Source organism: Natator depressus, chromosome 7, assembly GCF_965152275.1.
Source record: "Natator depressus isolate rNatDep1 chromosome 7, rNatDep2.hap1, whole genome shotgun sequence".
Taxonomy (NCBI): Eukaryota; Metazoa; Chordata; order Testudines; family Cheloniidae; genus Natator; species Natator depressus.
In genome coordinates, this window is record NC_134240.1 from 57387326 (window position 1) to 57403826 (window position 16501).

The window sequence follows — 16501 nt, forward strand, 5'->3', positions numbered from 1 at the left end:
ATGGGGAAACTGAGGCACAGAGCAGGGCTATGACTTACACCAGGTCACAGAATAGACCTGTGGTAGAACAAGGACTAGACACCAGGGCTCCTGAGCCCAATCCCATGCACTCCTCACTAGGCCATACTTACAGAAAAGTATTTGGGTCCTTTCCTCCCTAGCCAAAAAGAAACAGAGAATGTTCATGACCCCTCTGGGGGTTGTGGCCCCCAAGTTGGGAACTCATTCCCCAGCACAACTCAACTCAGCTCTAATAGTCTGCTCTCCCTCGCAGCACTAGTCAAGGCGGAAATTCCCTCACAGAGATGCCGAGCTATCACCACTCAGTGGCTCCTGATCTTGTTGAAAAGGAAGCTGTCATTGCCTCCCTGTTCTCTTTTCCTAGATCCATTGCTCCAGGTGAGATGACAGCTTAGACATGCCCCTGCGGGAGCTGCTATGGGGATCTGCTTTTCTCAGAGGGTTGGATCTAGCCAGTGAGACATTATGGAGAGGATGCTGTGGGCAAAAAAGCAGAAATGTTGGTGTCTTCCAACAAATGGGATTTCTCAACTCATGCTTGTTGTTTGTAGCATCTAGAGGCCCCAGCCCACTGTGCTAGGTGCTGCATATACCCACAGTGAGACACAGGCCCTGCCCCAAACAGCTTACAGTGTAGATTGACAAGACAGTGGATAGAACCATATGTGCACCCCCATCTCTCATGACCGACAAGCCTCTTTGCATGCACCCCACATTTTAGGAGTGGAATATACCAAGTGTTTGACCTCAGCTGGGCTGCAGAAATGGGCCTGAGCTGCAAGATTTGCATCTGCCTCCAAATTTTGAGAAAGTTTAGCAATGTTGAGATGCAGGAATTTGATTTGGCCCATTCCTCCCTGTCAAAAGGGGACGTCAAATCCAGTGGGGTGTCTCAGGGGTCTGTGCTAGGTCTGGGACTATTCAACATTTTCATTAATGACTTGGCTGATGGAGTGGAGAGTGTGCTTATAAAATCTGCAGATGACCCCAAGCTGGGAGGGGCTGCAAGCCCTTTGGAGGACAAGATTAGAATTCAAAACAACCTTGACAAATTGGAGACTTGGTCTGAAATCAACAAGATGAAATTCAATAAAGACAAGTGCAAAGTACTTCACTTAGAAAGGAAAAATCAAATGTACAACTACAAAATGGGGAATAACTTGCTAGGTGGCAGTACTGCTGAAAAGGATCTTGGGGTTATAGTGGATCACAAATTGAATAGAGCCAACAATGTGATGCAGTTACAAAAAAGGCTAATCTCATTCTGGGGCATATTAACAGGAGTGTCATATGTAAGAGGTAATTGTTCCACTCTACTCTACACTGGTGAGACCTCAGCAGGAGTACTGTGTCCAGTTCTGGGCAAAGGGTTACCAACCCTCCAGGATTGTCCTGGAGTCTCCAGGAGTTAAAGGTGAATCTTTAATTAAAGACTATGCCATGTGATGAAAGCTCCAGAAATACTTCCAACCAAAATTAGCAATCCTGTCTGGACATCGCACTTCAAAAAAGATGTGGTCAAATTGGAGAGAGTCCAGAGGAGAGTGACATAAACGATAAAAGCCTTAGAAAATCTGACCTAAGAGGAAAGGTTGAAAAAAACTGGGCATGTCTACCCTTGAGAAAAGATGACTGAGGGGGGAACCTGAGAACAGTCTTCCAATATGTTCAGGGCTGTTCGAAAGAGGACGGTGATCAATGGTTCTCCATGTCCACTGAGGGTAGGACAAAAAGGAATGGGCTTCATCTGCAGCAAGCAGTTTTAGGTTAGGTATTAGGAAAAACCTTTCTAAGGGTAGTTGAGCTCTGAAACAGGGTTCCAAAAGAGGTTGTAGTAGCCCCATCTCTGGAGGTGGTTAAGAACAGTTTGGACGAACGCGTGTCAGGAATGATCTAGTTTTACTTGGTCCTGCCTCAGTGTGGGGGGCAGCGCCAGATGACCTCTCCAGGTCCCCGCCAGCCCTACAATTCTATAATTCTGTGATTGTGGATTTTCAGATGGATCCAGGATTTTCAAAAGGGCCTGAATTTCACAGACTGTAAGTGCCAGAAATAACCATTACAACATCTAGCCTGATCTCCTGCGTAATGCAGGCCGGAGAAATTCATTCAATTACTCCTGTACTGAGCCCAATTTCAATGGGATTTAGGTGCCTAAATCCCTTGGGCTCCTTTGTGGCCAGCCACAAAATTCAGTGCTTCTCCTGAGACTTAAACTTCCCCAAACTTTGGGCAGATGGTGGGATAAGAAGATCTGATCTGATCCCATCTCTGGTGGGGTATCAAAGCATTCGCGTGGCCAACTTGCATTTTCCAGAAACCTCTCTATTTACTTCCTTTACAACAAATAAAAGCACGACTTCCTTCAGTCCTGAGCATTGGTTTGCTCCAGCCATAACAATTTGAGATGTGATGGATATAAGCATTTGTGAAAACTAAAAGCCGGTGGGAAAATGTGTCTTGTCTACTGCCCATCATGTTTTGTTTAAAATCTGAATTTTTGGATGAAAACACGCCTGGCTATGGTCGTGCAATGACAAGCCATCAATATTTATTTAGAAGTGGCATCAAAAAGACAAGACAAACCAAATGTCACAGTGGATTTGTCACAGATAACAAGGAACTCAAGGAAAGATTATTATTATTGTGTCCCTACCCTCCCTGAAATGAATGCCTTAGGGGGCAAAAAATGAAAAAAATTTGCCACCACTTAAAGAAACAAAGTCTAACAAACAACAACTGGATGGCATCTGGGTTTCAGGAGACTCTCTCTTGTGGAACACGTCTGGATTTTTTCCATACATGTAGGCATGTTAATGGAGTGAATTGGAGCAAGATCTTTCAGATCTTTCTGATTAAAATTATTTGAAGGGCAGGTGTGGTGGTTGGTGGATACAGCACGAAGCTGGGCATCAGGATTTCTTTGTTATTATTCAATATTTATATTGAAATAGTGCCAAGCGACCTGAAACTGGATGAGAATCCATTGTGCTAGATGTTGTACAGATGTATTGTCAGCTTTAGTCCCTGTCCCAATGTGCTTACTCAGCCTAAGGGACAAGGCATAGAAGATGGATGAGGGAGAAACACGAGGGTTGGGGAAAGGAAGGAAATAAAAGTAATAGAATGTGGAAAATTCTTATCCAGTCTGGAGCCGTAATTGCAACTAGCCACTTGCCTAGCAGCTATCAGCAGGCAGTTTCCTGTGTGTGTACGCGGGCAGAGGTGAGTTTTGAGAAGTGACTGTAAGGAGAAGGAGCTGTAGACTTTGACTGGAAGTATATTTCTGGGTCTATCACTGTCTCACTTCATAGTCACCGCTCTGGTCTGCAGTTTCCCCATCTCTAAAGCAGGGGTCATAATTCCATTAGAAGAAGACCTTAGCTAAGTCACAGGGTTGTTGTGAGGCTTACCTAGGTAATGCTCATCAGGTCATTTGAGATCTTGGGAGGAAAGGCGCGATATATTCCTGTTATGAAAGAAGTTAGTTGCTAGGCCTGCAGCTAGAGCAAGATCATTTTCAAAGCAAATAGATTTTTCCAAATTCAGTACTGGAATTGCCTTTTAATTTTCCCGATTGCGGCGATTCTTATACCCCTGGGAAATACCCCTGCTAATGAGATGCAGTGTGGTCCAATGGATATGACCCAGGCTTGGGATGCCAGAGACATGGCTTCTCTTTTCAACTGTGCCACTGACCTGCTGTGCGACCTGGGGTAAGTCACATCACCTCCCGGGGCCTCAGTTTCCCCTCATTCATTTGTCTTATTGAGCAGGTGCAGGGACTGTCTCTAAGATGGGTACATCTACACTCAAATTGGAGGTGTCATTCCCAGCTCTGGTTGACATCCCCGCCCTAGCTTTGATTGGGCTAGTGCATAAACAATAGTGGTGTGGCAACGGCAGCATGGGTGGTGGCTTGTGTTAGCCACCTGGGCACAATCCTGTGTGAGACACTAGGTGAGTACTCAGGCGGCTAGCCCGTGTTGCTGCCCCGACCCCTGCAGCCACCCCGCCATGTTTAGAGCACTAGCTCCATCAAAGCTAGCGCATCTGTCTACCACCAGAGCTGGCAACGACACCTCCAGCTGCAGTGTAGATGTATCCTGTGCTTTTGTGTAGCACCTCGCACAATGGGAGTTCCTATCTTAGTCTCTGTCATGGTCCTTGTAACTATTTCAGCCATCACATCGTCTTATCCTGTGGATTTTTGGTATGTCAGCTCAGACACTAGCTGCACAATCGTTTGCCTAGAGGATATTCACAATACATAACCTCTGCTGGCCAGCCTTGGGTCAGTGACATATTTCAATACAACAAATGCATTCATGCTTGTTCCTGGGGGATTAATGCCTCTTCCTTAAAAAGAAAAGGAGTATTTGTGGCACCTTAGAGACTAACACATTTATTTGAGCATAAGCTTTCGTGAGCTACAGCTCACTTCATCGGATGCATGACTAACACGGCTGCTACTCTGAAACCTGCCTCTTCCTTGTTACTTTCTCCTCCCCTTTAGAGAGAGAGATACTCTTCCCTTGTACCTGAGTTTCTCAGCATGCCCCATATTTTAAGAGGAAACAAGATCAACCTTGATTAACCATTATTTATTACAGTGAGGCACTAAAGAAGCTCAGTCTATTTACCTTAACAAAGTTAAGAGGTTACTTTACCATGGTCCGTAGGTACAAAAAAGATTTCTGATAGCAGAGAATGGGAAAACCATCTCCTACCCAGCTCTGATAAGAAGCTTTAATGGCTGGAAGTTGAATTCAGGCTGGAAATAATGCAGGCATTTTTAACAGAGAGTGTAATTAACCATTGGAAGAACTTCTGTAGGGACACAATGGATTCTCCATCAAGCCTTTAAATCAAGACGGGATGCCATTCTAACAGATCTGGTCTAATTCAAGCAGATGTTACGGGCTTGATTCAGCAATCACTGGTGAAACTCTGTGGCCTGTATTAGGCAGGAGGTGAGACAAGATGATTACAATGGTCCCTTCTGCTCATGAATACTCTGAGTTTATAAACCTACCGCGTACTTGGTGCTGTACAAGATGCTAATTACAGGCAGCCCCTGCCTTGAAAAGATGGGATTAGACAAGACAGGTGCAGGATAGACAAGAGGTGCCGGGAAGCCCACAAGAGGGAACAGCTTGGGGGATTGACTCTTTTGGGCACCACAAGAAAAAGTGAGATTTGGGAGAGGAGAGGGTTGTGGCTTGGTGAACAGGAAATGGGATGGGGAGGCACTCTGACTTCACTGAATTTGCATAAGTATTTATATTCTAATGCTTTATCCAAAAATTCCACAAGAACTGCAGGGAGAATGGAGCCTGCTAACTATCTATCTCAGCACAGAATGTGATTCAAGATACTTCTTACACTACATGCCCAAATCACTGATTGTGGGGGAAACATGCCATGGAACCCTCTTCTAGTGTTCCCAGAATGAAATTGCATTTATAGAGGCCTGAACCATCTCACTGCACTACAGCGTGCACACAGCAATTCTAGCTATAGGGACAGATACTACAAAGAGTTCAGTTCCCATTGAGGCACCAAAATACCTGGCCTAATTTTCAGAAGGGCTTAACATGGTGAGTGCTATGACTCCAACCCCATCCCACTCTTCACAGCCCAGTGTGGCTAGTTGGGCTCGGAAGACATACATGCAAAAGGTGTAGTAGTGGCCCTTCAAGTACATCAACTTTGGGAACTGAAGGGTTCATGTTTAGTCCATCCACCTGGAAACAGTCAGGGCACACCCTGACCGTTGTGTAGGAGCAACACATTGCTCCATCCAAGGACGAGGACCAGATATGAACCCTGGGAAGTTAATTAAAGGACAGTAATCGTGGGAAGCTTCCTTGGCCTGGCCTCAAGGCCTGAGAATTAGGATTGTAGTAGATAGAGGCTGGAAAATAAGAATATTAATCAAAGTCATGTATTCCTTTGTTGTGTCTTTTTGCGGTGGAAGTAGGTAATGCGCAGGGGGGAGAAATATAATAAAAGGGAAGGTGGAAAGCTGACAGGCAGCAGCCCTTTTCAGCTAACCAGCTTGCTTGCTTGGATAAACCTGTGTTCTGTCTCATCATTGAACCGCCACAACTGGCGCCCAAACGTGGGGCCCTCAGCACTCACCTCGCCCGGCAAGGGTTTCAGACGCGTCACTCATCCGCTTCGCGGATCCCGGTGAGTATTTTTCATTGTGGTAAGTATGGGAAGCTCCCTCTCTGCTTTGCAAGTGCAACACCGCAATGAGCTACAGTATCTGCTGCGTAAGGCTCAGCATGACTGCCCCGCTCGAGAACTCACTCTCCTGCTACAGGAGGTGAGTGCCCAGTGCCCGTGGTACCCTGAAGCCGGAACCCTTAAGCTAGCGGACTGGGAGCGGTTGGGCCAGACATTGCATGAAGAGCCTCGGGCGCCCGTGCAGGCTTTACATGCCTGGCACCTCTGCCGCGATGCGATACAGCGTGTTGCCTCGGACAGGCCCTCCCTCACGAGGCTGGTGATCTCGCCACGCCCGTCGGCTCCTGCAGCCACCCCCCCTCCTACCGATGCAACACAGTGTGTCGCTTCGGAAGAACCCTCTCCCGCACCAACAGAGGGGCTGCCGATTTCGCCACCGCCGTCGGCTCCTGCAGCCATCCCTCTCCCTGCTTCGCCCCCAGTGCCTTTATTACCACCGCCTCCCTTACCTTCCCCGCCAGAGCCGGTGTGTGATTACCATCCCCCCCTGGAACCCCATGCTTCGGGGCCCCCCAGGGGGTCGTCTGCATCTGCTCAGAAGCTTTCGCTGGTGCAACAAATGGTTCACGCAGCGAAGGCTCGCTCAGATCTTACAGCAGAGGAGCTGGCTGAGCTGGTCTCGGTTTGTCCGGTGACCTGGCAAAACGATGACCAGGGCAACCCGGTTGGAACCTGGGTCAGTTTGCCTTACTCGGTGATTAGAGAGGTAAAGAAAGCAATTCGCGAGTTCGGTCTGACTAGCACGTTTGTGCGTGGTCTCATTGAAGGGCTAGGTAGTGGATACTCCCTGATCCCTGAAGATTGGAAGGCGCTGTTGCGCATGATGCTGTCACCCAGTCAATATGTTATTTGGATTAGTGAGTATCGGCAGGAGGCGGAACGCCAGGCCCAGATTCATAGAGCGGAAGGTATTATTTTTGAGCACTTGGCAGGGGAGGGACCGTTTGCTACCGTTGAGATGCAAACTCAACTCCCTCAGGCCCTCTTCCCCCTTATTTCCACCTGCGCCCAGCATGCTTTCCGGAAGGTCCCGGATTTAGGCAAGCCTACTAAAAGCTTTGTTAGTATCCGTCAGGGTGCATCAGAGTCCTTTCTGGATTTTACCAACAGATTGCAGGAGGCTATCCTCCGACAGGTGGATAACGCTGCGGCAGCTCAGGAAATCCTGTTAAAAATGGCAGTTGAAAATGCAAATGAGGATTGCCGCCGCGCTCTCCAGACGGCGCAAGCCTCTGGCATTTTAGAGCTCTCAGACATGCTACGGGCGTGCCAAAACATCGGCACACAAGCCCATAAAGCTGGAGTTCTGGCTGCCGCCCTAAAAAGAACCGGAAAAGAGGGGAAGCGTTGTTACCGCTGTGGCAAGGAGGGTCACTTCCAGCGGGAGTGCCGCTCATCAAAGGCACCCGCCCGACCCTCAAAAAGTGCCCCAAGTGTCAAAAGGGCTATCACTGGGCTAATCAGTGTCGTAGCGGGCCGGGAAACCGCGCGGCGGGTCCCCCCCGAACCCAGGGCCAAACGGGGGTGTTTCCCACTCAGACAACCGTTCCTCTGCCTTAAAACCCATAGACTCTATGAGGGCGGCGACTGCTGGAAGTGCAGGGCTTGATTTGATCATGCAGGAGGACACTGATTTTCGGCTGCCAGGGGAGGTCTGCGCCATACCTACCCAGGTGACGGGACCTCTCCCTGCCGGCTTTGTGGGTCTCGTTCTCCCTCGCTCTCATGCTGGGAAACAGGGCTTTTTTGTCATCCCCGGGGTCATTGATGCCGATTACACCGGCATTATTAAGGTTCAGGTGTGGACTCATCTTCCACAGTCACTCCCGCGTGGACGATCAATTGCACAATTGATTTTAGTCCCCTATCAGGTGCCAGCTGCCGAGGATCGAACTCGGGGCGGAGGCGGCTTTGGATCAACGTTGTCTCACTCGCCGTCTCACAGCACGTCCTCTCCACTTGTTGCTCTGACAATGTCAGTCCGCCCCTTGAAACCTCAGTTAACACTTCTCTTAAATGATGTTCCTTTCACAGGGCTGGTGGACACTGGAGCTGACGTTACGGTGATTCGTGATCCGGAGTGGCCGGTTAGTTGGCCTACGGTTCCTTCTAAAGAGTTGTGGGGGATCGGGGGTAGTAAACCCGGGCGACAGAGTTTGTCTTGGGTCACAGTCTCTAAACCGGGAGGCCGTACCCTTGCTACTATCCGCCCTTTTGTGCTCCCTGTCCACCTCAATATTTGGGGCCGTGATTTACTCGCAAAGCTGGACACCACCCTCGATATTAATATCTAATGGCTCAAAGTCCTCCCTCGCCCACATTGCCCTCCGCATTGCCCTTGGTATGGCAATCCTTAGAGCCCGTCTGGATTGACCAGTGGCCCCTCCCTCTAGAAAAGCTAAAAGCGCTTCAATCGCTTGTGCAGCAGCATTTGCTGGCACAGCGCTTGGAAAGCTCTACTAGTCCCTGGAACACCCCGGTGTTCGTTATTAAGAAAAAATCTGGTGCATGGCGGCTGTTGCATGACTTAAGGGAAATAAATAAATGCATCCAACCTATGGGCCCCTTGCAATATGGATTACCAAATCCAAATTTAATTCCTCAAACCGATCAGCTCTGTGTGTTAGATTTAAAAGATTGTTTTTTCACCATCCCCCTTTGCCCACAAGATCGCGAAAAATTCGCGTTCACGGTGCCACAATATAATAATCGGCAACCCTCTCAAAGGTATCAGTGGAAGGTCTTACCCCAGGGAATGCAAAATAGTCCAACTTTGTGTCAGCTTTTTGTGGATCGGGCCCTCACCCCTTTTCGTGCCCGGTACCCTATGCTAAAGGTCTACCATTATATGGATGACATTTTGCTTAGTGGTCCCCAGGTCACGGAACAACAGATTGAATCTTTGTCTCAAATCCTCGGCCAAAATGGCCTGTTGGTGGCACCAGAAAAAATCCAACGCTCTTATCCCTACCACTACCTCGGCCATAAGGTTTTACAAACCTATGCTGCTCCGGTTCGTCCGGCACTAACTCTACCTCAACCCCTAACCCTTGTTAAATTACAACAAATTTTGGGTCATTTAAATTGGATTCGGCCCTATTTTCGTCTCCCCACCTCAATGCTGCAGCCGTTGTTCGAGCTCCTACGTGGAGCCCGAGCACCGGGTGCAGTTATTGCCATCACTAAAGAGCACATTGCCTGCATTCGACAAATTAATGCAGCATTAAGTCAGCAGTTTGTGGACAGACCCCCTGAGGTCCGTCCCCTACGGCTGATTCTTCTTGCCACCCCTCATACGCCCACTGCGGCTCTGTTTGTACCCCGTACGAATACAGCCGTCTCTATCATAGAGTGGCTGTACCTCTCCTCCACTCCTCCTCGGAATATTTACCCATATCTAGATGCCCTGTCTGATCTTGTTCGTAAAGCCCGCCACCGTGCAGTGCAACTTACTGGCACTGATTTAGTTGATATTGTGTTCCCCTTGTCCCGTAGTGAATTTGATTCCTTGTGCCACACCTCTTTGGCTTGGCAGGTTGCTCTTTGTGATTATGTGGGAGAAATTTCTTATAATCCCCCAAAAGATCCTCGGTTGGTAATTACACAAAAGGTGCCTCTAATTGTTCATCGTCTTAGCCGCTCTCAACCCATTGTTTCTGCTGTTACTCTTTTTACTGATGGCTCTCCACATCGAGGTGTCGTCACCTATCAATCAGGTGACCCCCCTCGTTGGCGTTCTCGTTTTACACTGCCTCAGCGTTCCGCGCAGCGTTCAGAACTGGCTGCTGTTATTTTAGCCTTTCAACTTTTCGCTGATTGTCCCTTTAATTTAATTGTGGACACCCATTATGTTTATCAAGTGATTGATCATTTACCCCTTGCCCTCATTACCCCTCAGGTCGATGTGGACCTCCTTCGCCTATTTTTGTCTTTGCAATATCTTATTTCCACTCGTAATTTCCCTTATTTTGTTGCTCATATTCGCAGTCATACCCCTCTGCCTGGGTCACTCACTGAGGGCAATGCACGCGCTGATCGCGCGTTACGTGGTCAGGTAAATTCCCTCTTTTCTGACCCCATTGAAAGCCATGCCTTTTTCCATCAGTCTGCCTCTGTTTTGGCCCGGCAGTTTCACATTCCTGCTGATCATGCACGTTCCATTGTTCGTTCCTGCCCCCACTGTGCCGCTGCTGCTCCTACTTTTTCTTATGCCGTTAACCCCAGAGGTACTGCAGCAAATCAGCTATGGCAAATGGATGTCACTCATGTGCCACAGTTCCGCCCCTATTCCTTTTTACATGTTTCTGTTGATACTTATTCGGGATTTCTGTGGGCAACCCCACAGCGTGGGGAAGCCACTGCTAAAGTTATTCACCATTTGCTAGCCTGTTTTTCTGTTATGGGTCGCCCAAGCCAAATTAAAACGGATAATGCCCCAGCTTACTGCTCCACAGCCCTCTCCACTTTTTGCGCCCGATGGAACGTCCGTCTTAAACACGGGATCCCTTATAATTCCACGGGCCAAGCCATTGTTGAACGTGCCAATCGCACGCTCAAAACCTTGCTTGATAAACAATTAAAACAAGGGGAGCTGCGTCTCCGAACCTTAGGAGACATTCAACAACAAATGCATATCCTTTTGTTTACTTTAAATAATTTAACGCTGAACGCAGATCAGCAGACCCCCGCGGATCGCCATTTTCACAAATCTGAGGTACTGGAAAGACCGCGTGTCTTTTACCGTCAGCTGCCCGATCCGCAGTGGCTGGGCCCAGTACCTCTAATCACTTGGGGTCGGGGATATGCTGCTGTGTCTCTCCCTGCAGGACCGTTGTGGGTTCCAGCCCGGTGTGTGCGACCGGCACTGAAACAGCATGGCGTGGCGCCAGGGGCTGTCGAACCCCATACCGGAGTTTCAGCTGACCTTGGAGGAGAACGTGGTGCCTCCCGGGTCGACAACGGCGGGACGGAAACGGAAGAGGCGTAGCGTCCCAAGCCAGCCCGTGACATGGGGAGCAGTAAAAGCATTGGTCGCGGCGGCTCAACGAAGACTGGCAGCAAATCAACAGCCAGAGACTCCTGAGACTTTGTTTGTGGCGATTCTCGCCCAAATCACTGCTAATTCTGTGCTGATTGTATGCCTTTTGTGTCTGCTATTTCCTGTAGGGGTTGGCTCGGGAGCGCTTCCCCCGTTACGGGCCCGAATGACATATAACATATGGGAAAGATTGGCTTCAATAGCAAATGTTACCCACTTTTGTTTGTCTGATTCTGTAGCAGCCGGAGAATTGTTAGGTACATGCCTTATACCAGTATGTCATCACCCTGAGGAAATAGGGAATGAGACGATGCTCGCTGCTTATGCGAATCTCTCTTCCCAGTACTCTGGCATGGCTAATTGGGGCCCGGCCAACTATACCTTGCCTCACACGGCTATATCCCTCCACACACCGTACCCGGCCGGGGCCAACAATGTCACCTGTGCGCGTGTGGTTAATTGCACTAGTACAAAGGTGCCCTTGGGCTGTCGGCAAATTCCTCAACCCCTCTTAAATTGTTCCCACGCTGTAAATGTTTCATACAATTATGGCCATATCATCCTACCATCAGGGTGGTTTTTTACCTGTGGCTCACGCACCTTTAGTTATATTCCTGCAAATTTAAGTGATGGCACCCTTTGCTGTCTTAGTAGAATGACGCTTATATTGCCTTTTGCCAGCCAAAGGCACAGTAAAAGAAGTGTACCCCTTTCAGATAATTGTGTTGCAGATGTTGAGCTTTTTAGTCGCGCTGAGTATACTGCTTTAGCGGCCTCCATTGTTGGGGTCCCCGCGCTTGCCACTTATACAGCCAGAACCCTAAATGTCCTGGCGTGTTTTGCAGCGAAGGCAATTAATACAACATCCAAGGCAATTGCCCTACTTAATGCAGAGCAACATGAATTAAGGGATGCAATCTTGGATAACAGAGCAGCCATTGATTTTCTGCTCTTAAAACATCACCTAGGCTGTTCCACGTTTCGGCATATGTGTTGTTTTAATTTAACTGATAATAGTCGTTCCATAGAATCTAGACTGGCCGAGTTGGCCAATCTTACGGCACACATACGTCAAGATGTGGGGTTTGAGGGCTTTTGGAATTGGCTTACAGGTTGGCTGCCATCTCTAGGATGGCTGCGACAACTTTTCGGTTATGCTGTGTTTGTGATCATTGGGCTTATTTTTTGTTGCTGCTGCGTACAATGTATTCCCTCTTTGCTAAGGCTTTGTAGAGATTCGCCCTGGCAAGCTCCCCGAGTTATGTCCTTGTCAGTCTGGGAGTTAAATTGCTTGCAAAAGCAAATTGACGGCTACCATGAGATGGCCGAGTATAATTAAACAAAAATCGGGGGAATGAAGGGTTCATGTTTAGTCCATCCACCTGGAAACAGTCAGGGCACACCCTGACCGTTGTGTAGGAGCAACACATTGCTCCATCCAAGGACGAGGACCAGATGTGAACCCTGGGAAGTTAATTAAAGGACAGTAATCGTGGGAAGCTTCCTTGGCCTGGCCTCAAGGCCTGAGAATTAGGATTGTAGTAGATAGAGGCTGGAAAATAAGAATATTAATCAAAGTCATGTATTCCTTTGTTGTGTCTTTTTGCGGTGGAAGTAGGTAATGCGCAGGGGGGAGAAATATAATAAAAGGGAAGGTGGAAAGCTGACAGGCAGCAGCCCTTTTCAGCTAACCAGCTTGCTTGCTTGGATAAACCTGTGTTCTGTCTCATCATTGAACCGCCACAGGGAACTCTCATTGGGGTTGGACTACATCTCCTGTAGTGCACCAAGATGTCTCCTCAGGCTGAGGGGAGGCAGTTGCATCATGAGAGTCCCTGATTGCGGTACATCATGGGAAATGTAGTCTGGCTGGGCAGCCTTGCCTATCAAGGAAAATGGAGTTATGAGGTAATTGAACTACAACTCCCATGAGGCACTGCAACAGTATACCCAAATCATAATATTCTGGATGGGGGTGTTTTGTTTTTTTAACAACCCCTCCCCCCAAAAAAAATTCTGTGGAAAGCAGACACTTTTCATGAAGAAAAAAAATCATTTAATCCAAACCCCAATTTTCTGGAAAATGTTTGACCATCCTGAAAAAGAGATTTCCCCTCTGAATGAAGGGGTTAAATAAAGACAAGAGTCAAAGATAAAAAGCACTAGTTACTTTGCTCTAGCAGGCGGGAAAGCAAAAGTGTATTACACCTGGCAAACCCTGAGAGCAGTGCTACCTGACAAAACCCCTCTTGGGTTGTTTCCTCTTCATCTGTGACTCCGGTTAGGAAATCAAAACAAAGAAACTGGCCTGATGTGAAACTGGAACCAAAATGATAAGGGACGGATTTATCCGCCATGATTTAAACAACTGAGTTTGACTTCCCAACCTGCAGCTGACACTCTGCAGATTTAACGTGACATACACATTTTTACATAGGAAATGGAAACCATCGTAAACGCCACACAAAGGCACTGCTCAAATAAAGCAGATTTCCAAAGGGATTAGAGATGGCCGCTCCCTTGAGTGGAACAGACAGTGTGAGCTTCCTAATGCTGATACAGCTATCCCAGCAATGGATTCTAACAAACCCTGCCATTCCTGTCACTAAGCTGTCAGCTGTTTCAGCGCCCCAGGGCCCCATGCACAAAGCTTGTTGTCTGTCGTGGCACCCCTGGGTTATAGCTTAGCATATGTAGAGCAGGCGTTGAAGATGCCTCAACCTGACACATGGGAATTGAAAGATTTGGAATCCAGAAACCAGCGATGCTAACACAGACTCTGCAAAAATGTGTAAGTCAAATTGGCCAGGGTGAAAACAGACACGATCAGGATGGGGGGTAACATTCAGGACAGAATCTGAGCCATTCCTGCTGCATCTGGCCAACAGAGCATCACATCTGTATCCAATAACCCAAATCGCCCTGTTTGTAACTTAAATAAATCTGCATTACTATGTAAATGAATTACCATTAAAACATGACCTGGCCATAAATCTCCCATAGAAGAGACTTTCCCATGGCAATTGCCATTCATTCTTCATAATTCCCTCTAATTGCTCTCAGGGATAGTAATTAACATCTTCTGTTTTGTTTTTGCCTGGTGATTATCAAGTGACTAGCAGCCTTAGAGGGGAGCTGTTCTGGGGAAGAGGAACATGGTCTTGGTACTATTGGTTACTCAGCAGCCAGAGACGGCATGCTCAGGTAAAGTGCTGTTATGGTGCAACCTTCACTAATACAGTGCCTGCCAAAATGTGAGCAAGAAAAAAGAGCCACAAGGTATAGGGCTCCAGGCAGGAATCTCTGGGTGGGTTTGTGTTATGCAGGAGGTCAGGGTAGATGATCAGAGTGGGCCCTTGGGGCTTTAATCAGATCAAGATTTTGGTCCAAGATTTATTGGGTAGGATTCCCCAGTTTTTAAAATAAAAGCAAGTGTAGTGTTACAGAGCCAAAGGAGTTTGGGCCCTGTCCTGCCCAGCTCAGCTGTGTGGGTATGTCTGCATTGCAGTTAGTCCAGGTGATTGGCACACAGCCTAGCCTGAGTGTGAGCAGCCACACTGCAAAGCCTTGCCTAAGTTACCATCCCCCAACTCATGCTGGGCTTCCCCCATGTGTGTCACTAGAACGCAGCCCAGACTTCTGAGCAGTAAGCTGATGCAGTAAACTGAGCTGCTTTACGATCCCATCTCAGTGAATTGTGGAAGACCTCGTCTGTCCTTCTGGGCGCAAGGCACTGGAGGACTATTAGCATGGAGTGGTTTAGCCTCACTGAAAAGTGGATGAGTTACAAGTCTGAGTGAAAGCTTGAAGCAAGTTTTAGCCTATAGCCTCAGCTGAGCCAGCTAGACTGGGTTGAAAGCACCACCACTCTTGGGTCAGAAGGTTTTGTGTGGGAACAGAAGGAGGGTTAGAGGCCACATCCAAGTAAGAGCCCAAGGTAACTCTGCAGCGAAGACATACATGGTTGGGTTGATTCTCCAAGCACCACAACTCCAGCTGCAATCAGTGGGCGCTGCAGGTGCTTAGCGGCAAATTTGAAGATGAAGCTCACTACTGCTAGGTGATGAAAAGGTGATGAGCACTGGTATATAGCCGCCACAGTACACCTGCCTAGTAGCAGGCATGAGGCCAAAGAGAGGAGCATGTAGCTAAACCCTGCTGTAGGGTGCTGAGAGCGGTTAAGTCCGTGGGTCCTCAGACATGTCCATTCTCTCTCCACACCTTGACCCCTTTTTATCCCACATTCTTCGGTCACGTGGATGCTATAGCAACACAGCTGTGCCACTGGAGCACCCTAGTGTAGATGCTTCCTACGTCAATGGAAGGCACCAGAGCAGTCAATGCACCTCTCCAAGAGGCAGTAGCTAGGTTGACCTTGACCTGGCCGCATCTACGCCAGGGGTTAGGTTAGGTCAACCTAACTACAGTGTTCAGGGCACGACATTTTTCACAACTGTGAGTGACATAGTGAAGTCGATCTCATTTTTAAGTGGAGACCTGGCCTTAGAGTAAGGGAGCAGGCATGCTAGGGCCTGGAGACCTACTGCCACTTAGCATGGAGATCTGTGCCTAGGGCTTAACCTTGCACCTACATGTCATCTCCACTAACAAGGGCTGGAGTGCAGCAATATTGCCCCAGGTGTGCATCACACCAGGACTTAGGGGGATTGAGGTGCTTCTGAATAAAATGATTATATAAGAGGAGTGTGTGGGGTGCTGGGAGAAGGGGGAATATAAGGACACTGTGAGACACAGCAGCTTTTACTATGTGAGTTGCTGCATGTAGGATGCTGGCTCCAAAACCAGGAGCCTGTGAACCAGGAGTTCAAAATCCACATCTGAACATTGCTGCCTGGACTTATGGCTATTGGATGGGTCTGAACCAGAACTTCAGCACCAGATTCCCTTGGAGGAAGAACAGAACCAGCTCCTGATGCAAATTTCATGGCTCAGGTGGATCCCTGTGACATCACAATCACGCTAAGTTTGGTTTATGTTGTGGAGCATCTCTGAAAATGCACCGTGGGCCTGATTCTGATCTCCCCTACACCAATGTGACATTATACTCCAGTGTAAATGAGAATCACATGCAGCGTGAGCACAGCTGGGTTAAATGTTTATAGAACAAGCCCACAGACTCGACAGATGACACGCTCTGAACCTGAGCCACCTTCGCTGGGGCTTGGG